We start from the raw sequence: 6,143 nt of genomic DNA, 5'->3' as shown, positions 1-6,143 counted from the left end.
AGATTGTCCACTCATTTTGATGAAGGAAAATTAACCCTCACCCTAAAATGTGCAATAATCTAACAGTACAAAAGAAACCATTTGCTTGATGTTTGTCACTTTGCAAACTGCTTCCCAGCATCTAACCTTTCTTTTGTAAGCAAGCTAATTTAGAAATTAGAAAATAAAAAACAAACAAACAAACCAAAACAAAAACCACACACCCCACAAGTCTTCATCTTGTAGAAGCTACTTTGAAAAGTAAAAGTTTTAAAATGGTACAGGTTAGTGATCATAGTGTTGTCATCAAAGTATTTCCAACATGAAGAGCCTGTGGCTTGGCTTATTGCTAGTCATACACTATTAGGTAAGTGTTACCTATGCTTGCACAGTTTGACTCTCTGTTCCCCTCTCCTGACTGGGTTACATAAAGGGTTGACTTGAGTCTGAAACAGACGACATTGAGCTAGTAGCCCTGGCTCTTTCAGCTCAGACACAAGAGGTTCATGCTTTTAGATCCAGAGGTCCCAGATTCACTCCCCATTCCTGACTACCCATGCAGGGTCACTGTGCTACATTGTAATAGATTTGCTCTTAAAAACAAACAAACAAACAAACAAAAAAAACCTTACATTTGTAAGTAATCCTGCATGGTTTGATTTCAACATGGTTATTTACATGAGTAAGGACTAGGCATGAACAACTATTGCAGGATTGAGCCTTATGTGCCTAAAAAAATGTGAACAAGATGAGGAGACATGACAAGTTTGATAATTTGCAGGTGGGATTTTCTAAAGCACCTAAGTAAGTTAGGAGCACAGGTCCCATTGGTAAAGGTTCCATTGACTTTCAATGAGACTTGTGCTCCTAACTCACTTAGATGCTTTGGAAAAATCTCCTTCATCAATTGCAAGAATGAAAATTGTGTGAATGGTTCTTTCAAAGGTCTGAAGTCCTCTTCCTTCTGTAATAGGTGTAATATTTGTATTGTGATAGCACCCAGGAGACCCAATTAGTATTCACCCACGAAAGCTCATGCTGCAAAACGTCTGTTAGTCTATAAGGTGCCACAGGATTCTTTGCTGCTTCCATTGGGCTAGGCTCTTTACAAACAGTGTATAATAAGAAACAGCCCATATCTCAAGTTCAATTAGAACATGACACAACAGGTTGGTGTAGAAAGTCATAGATAGGGTACAGAGGAGAGACTGGTAATTGCAATGGGGATGCAAAGTTACAGAGCTCAATGTGCACAATTAGCATGCTTCAATTTTTTTTATATAAACAGGAGATTTTAAAGTAATGCGTAAAATACACTGGCATAAATCTAGCCAGTAATGTTTTTTGTCCTATTGTTTAGCGCATCTGTCTCTTGCACTTCAGACCATGTACTGCAATTACCATAACATTTGAATCTTGGAACATTAGCTATAAACAATTAAGCTTCTTATTAGCTAGCTAGCTCTAAAAATAGAACTTCCTTATGTCCTTTTGGTGGTGTTCACAAAAACAGTAAAATGAATCCCAATTCTATTTTTCTACTATGCTTCTCCCTTTGAATGGGCAAATGGTAAAATAACCTGGAAGAATGAAATACCGAACAGCCTATCATGAATTATTCCATGGGTTTTAAAGTGGAAGGTATAAGACTGCTATACTGTATGTGCCATGCACGATAGTTACTCAGTTTGAAGCTGTATCTATAATACTTGCCTTTTTTACGGTTGTTTAATATGTGGCTTTAACTGCACTTATTTTACAGAAATGCTGTTTCTCTTCCGTGGAGATGGGGAGACATTAAAATGAGCTCTAAACATAGTTAATCAGTTGTGGGAGGAGAAAGGCATGACAGATTGGGGAACCAAGGACTTTTTCTGATATCAGGGAATATAATTATTTTTAAAGGTCATTTATTTGCTATAGCTCTTCTATAAATTAGATATATAGCAATGAAAATTTTAGATTAATTAAGGGAACTAAGTATTCCTACTGTTTCTAAAAAGCTCTTTTGATTGCATTGGCTCTCCGAGGTGGGCTATAAAAGATAGGGGATTTTCCCCCCTCTCTTTCTTTTAGGAAAAGTTTCCAGTTTTCCTCAAGAAATTACTTAATATTAGTGATGTATGAAGTTGTAGGTAGAGAGAAGAAAAAAAAGCAGATAAACTGAGTAACAATACTGTTGGAGTAATGGAGTTTCAGCTCCAGAGGGTACACGGAGACTCAATTCACTGGCAAGTGGTTGGTGATGCGTAAAAAAGGAAAAATTCTCCCTTGAAGTTGCCTCACATGAAGATCTACTACCAATGTCATGTATTAATTTCAGTTTAAATACAAAAAAACCCCCCCACTATTTCAAGATCCAGGTACTCTACTAATTAGCTAAAGAAACAATCCATACAAAGAATAGTCACCCAGAAATGTAACAGTCTCTTCACAAAAAATTAAATGGAAGTAACCAAAATGAACCACTAAATCAAATTGAACCAGTAACATAAACAACAAAGAATATACCATCCCACAAAAACCCTTCACTGGCCACACCCCACTAACCCAAAGCCCTAGCACATAGATACTCTTTCCAGCAAACTCAAAAGGTCAACAGATTCAGACTAGTTTGGTCCAAGGAAGGAAGAAGTTCCAAAGCTGAGCTCCTCAAAGAAGACACCCCATCATCAGCTTCCCCTCTTTCATATAAGGGGCTCCAAAATGAGCACTTGTGGGATTGCATTATCCCTATGCTGCCTTGGTGGAAAGTTACGGCAGCGGACATCAAGGACAGTGGGGTGAGATAAAGTTGTTGTGAGAAAGTAGGGAACTGCCAGAGGGAGGCAGACGCCAGGTGGCCTAGCTGGGATCGGTTTCAAGGTGATAAACAAGTCCATAAATCAGATGAATTGCATGGGAAATGGGAAATCAGTAAGCAAAGGGCCATGCGTGTGAAAAGCGTGTGTATCAGACAAAGAACCAATCAGCAGCAATGTGATGTTGGTGTGTCTGACGTTTGCTAATATGGAGAAGTCTATATAATATGATGCATTGTAAATAATAAACGATTCTGCTTGCAATCATATTGGTTGTTGTGCTTTATCCGGCCCGCTTGTAATGCAACAAGCACTGTCTCTGACAGCAGCTGTGGCAGTATTTCATGAGAGAAAAGAGTATTTTAAATAGGTAGATGTAGTGGGGTGATCACCACACTCCGGCCCTTGAAGGGTGAAAGCAGCCCTGGAGAGGGCTGCAGCAGGGTAAGAGAGATTAAGAACAGCTGGGGAAGCTGAGTGAGTAGCTGACCACAGCTGTGGCTGGCTTAATGAGGGCCCAGCTGGCCCTTATAAGAGGACTGGGGCCAGAAACTAAGAGATAGTCTCTCTAGCTGTTGAGAGGGATGGGCCTGGCTGCTGAGTAGGGTACCTAGATTGGAGCAGTGCTGGACTGGGAAAAGGCCAGAGGAGCTGGGGAGCTCTGGCCTGGAAAACCCCCAGGCTACAGGTCTTGCTAATGGCCGAGAAGGTACTGGGGTTGCAGAGGGCAGCCCAAGGGTAGGCAGAGGTAGCAGGTCTAAACCCTCTCTGCTGATGATGAGTAGCAATTATACTACAGTCTGCCCCAGTGAGTGGGGGCTAGATGGTGACTGGTAGTAGCCAAAGACTGAGGTGGGGATAGGGGGGTTGGGGGTTCCCTAGGGAGGGGAAACCCAGTGAGACTGGGGGGTACTGCAGGGGGCAGAACCCCAAGAGAAAGGGCACAGGGGTCTGGGAGGGCCAGCGGGGCCAGCAGCAAGGTGAGACACTGGCCTGCAGAGGGTGCTCTGGAGGCTGGTGAGCTGATTCCCTGGATGATCAGGAGTAGGTGCTGTGGTGGTGAGTTGTTGCCCAGTTAGAGTAGGTCTTATTCCACTTAGGCTTGTATCAGGTCATAAACAACACCTTTAAATTCCATATAGAATCCAGCAGGATGATAAAAAAACAGGGCACTTGTGTCATGGGTTCCTGGCAAGATACACAGCTTAACAAACTACTGCCATTCTTCACCAGCTTGGAAGAGGTAGCACCATGAAGAGCACATTGCACTATTCTAATCTTGAGGTGACAAAAGCATAGATACCAGTTGTGGGGTCTGCACCTAAAAGAAGAGGTCTAAGGCTCCAAGGCAGACACAGATAGAAAAAAGCATTTCTAGTCACTGATGTAATAGGATCATCTAAAACCAGCTGGGAATCTGGCAAAGTCCTAAGATCCCTATGGAGCAAGACACTAAAGCACATGCCTAATTTTAAGTATGTGACTAGTCCAATTGACTTAAGAGGGACTACTCACATGCTTAATGTTAGGCATGTGCTTCTGTACCTTGCTGAATCTGGCCAAAGCTGTGAACTCAGGAGACCAATGGCAAATGAACACCCTAGGTCAAAGGAAACAATTTTTGCCATCTCCTTTGGTTGCTTCCCACATCATCACCTCAGTCTTGTCTGGATTGAACTTCAAACAGATTGTTCTTCTCACCTCCCCACATTGGTGAAAGCCCTTGACCTCCTAGGCTGAATTTGAGAAGACAGAGGTACAGAGCAGGGCACCACTCACATACTGAAAATACCATAACTCTTGCCTCCTTACTAATACTGACCTACCTCACAGGTAGGTGAATGCATCTTAAAATCCTTGATTGGACATATAATTTAGGGTACGTCCATACTACCCGCCCGGATCGGCGGGTAGCAATCGACTTCTTGGAGTTCGATATATCGCGTCTCATCTAGACGCGATATATCAAACTCCGAACACGCTTCCGTCGACTCCGGAACTCCACCACCGCGAACGGCGGTGGCGGAGTCGACGGGGGAGCCGCGGATGTCGATCCCGTGCCGTGAGGACGGGTAAGTAGTTCGAACTAAGGTAGTTCGACTTCAGCTACGGTATTCGTGTAGCTGAAGTTGCGTACCTTAGTTCGACCCCTCACTCCCCCCAGTGTAGACCAGGCCTTAGTTACCATTATTAAATAGCAGGAGAGACTGAATCAGAAAACTTGATCACATCACATGCTCGCATCTGCAAAAAATATCCCTTGAGGAGCTGCTTAGAACTCCAAAGCAATTTCTCTTCCTGGACCACATCAAAAAGACTGCTCCCAGCTTTTAGCCCTGATACTGAGTCTGAGGCGCGGGCCAAGGGACGTACTGGCCGCCACTTCCAGCAGCTCCCATTGGCCTGGAGCAGCGAACCGAGGCCACTGGGAGCCGCGATCAGCCGAACCTGAGGATGCGGCAGGTAAACAAACCGGCCAGGCCCACCAGGGGCTTTCCCTGCACAAGTGGCGGAACAAGTTTGGGAACCACTGGCTTAGATGAAAGTAGAAGCATTCCTCTCTGTAGATTCTTCCTCTTTCCAGGAACTGAGAGTTGCTATTTGCTGTATCTGCTACCTTGTCTTTACAGCTGGTATAATTTGTTGGACTATAACAATACAATGAATATTCATTTTCTACCTCTGATTGGCTCAGTTTAACATTTCTATAGCAGTAGGAAGTTTATTTCTTGAATATGATTGTCTAGATTTAGAGGATCTATGCCAGGCCTAATATTCAACAACAAGAAAATGAATTTAGTTAACTACCAAATTAAACTTTTCACTACTTTATGGGTTTAATTTTTCAGACCTGGCCACATATGTATTATTGGGTGATTTTATATCCAGTTGCCAACTAGATAATTTGGATCTGACAGTTATGGGCAAGGAGCAGTAGTGTTTAAAAATGACTCAATTTTGATACAAATTAAAGGATGTTTGTTACAAATACACAGTGAGTAAATTGAAATAACTGATGATCCTCTCCATTCCCAGCCCATGCAGCATTGCGGAGGAAGGGAGAATGAATCCCCCCTTCTCATCCCACAAGCCAAGCTCAACAGTATTGAGGGCTGCAGTCCAGAGGCTACAGCAGACCTCCTTGCCACTGCTGCACCCCTGCTCTTCTAGAGGGAATGGCCAGAAAGGATCCACATAACCATGGATTCTCAGCCTCATTCTTGATCCTTGCAGAGCCAACCTTCTGTGCCCCCCAGATGCCACCACTCTCTAGACTGTGAAAGGAATCTACAGAGGAGAAGGCAGTATTTGCATGGTGATTTAAATTCTGTTTGTCTGGTACTTAGACAATGTTCAAGGAGA

Source organism: Mauremys mutica, chromosome 6, assembly GCF_020497125.1.
Source record: "Mauremys mutica isolate MM-2020 ecotype Southern chromosome 6, ASM2049712v1, whole genome shotgun sequence".
Lineage (NCBI taxonomy): Eukaryota > Metazoa > Chordata > Testudines > Geoemydidae > Mauremys > Mauremys mutica.
This window is presented reverse-complemented; position numbering follows the sequence as displayed.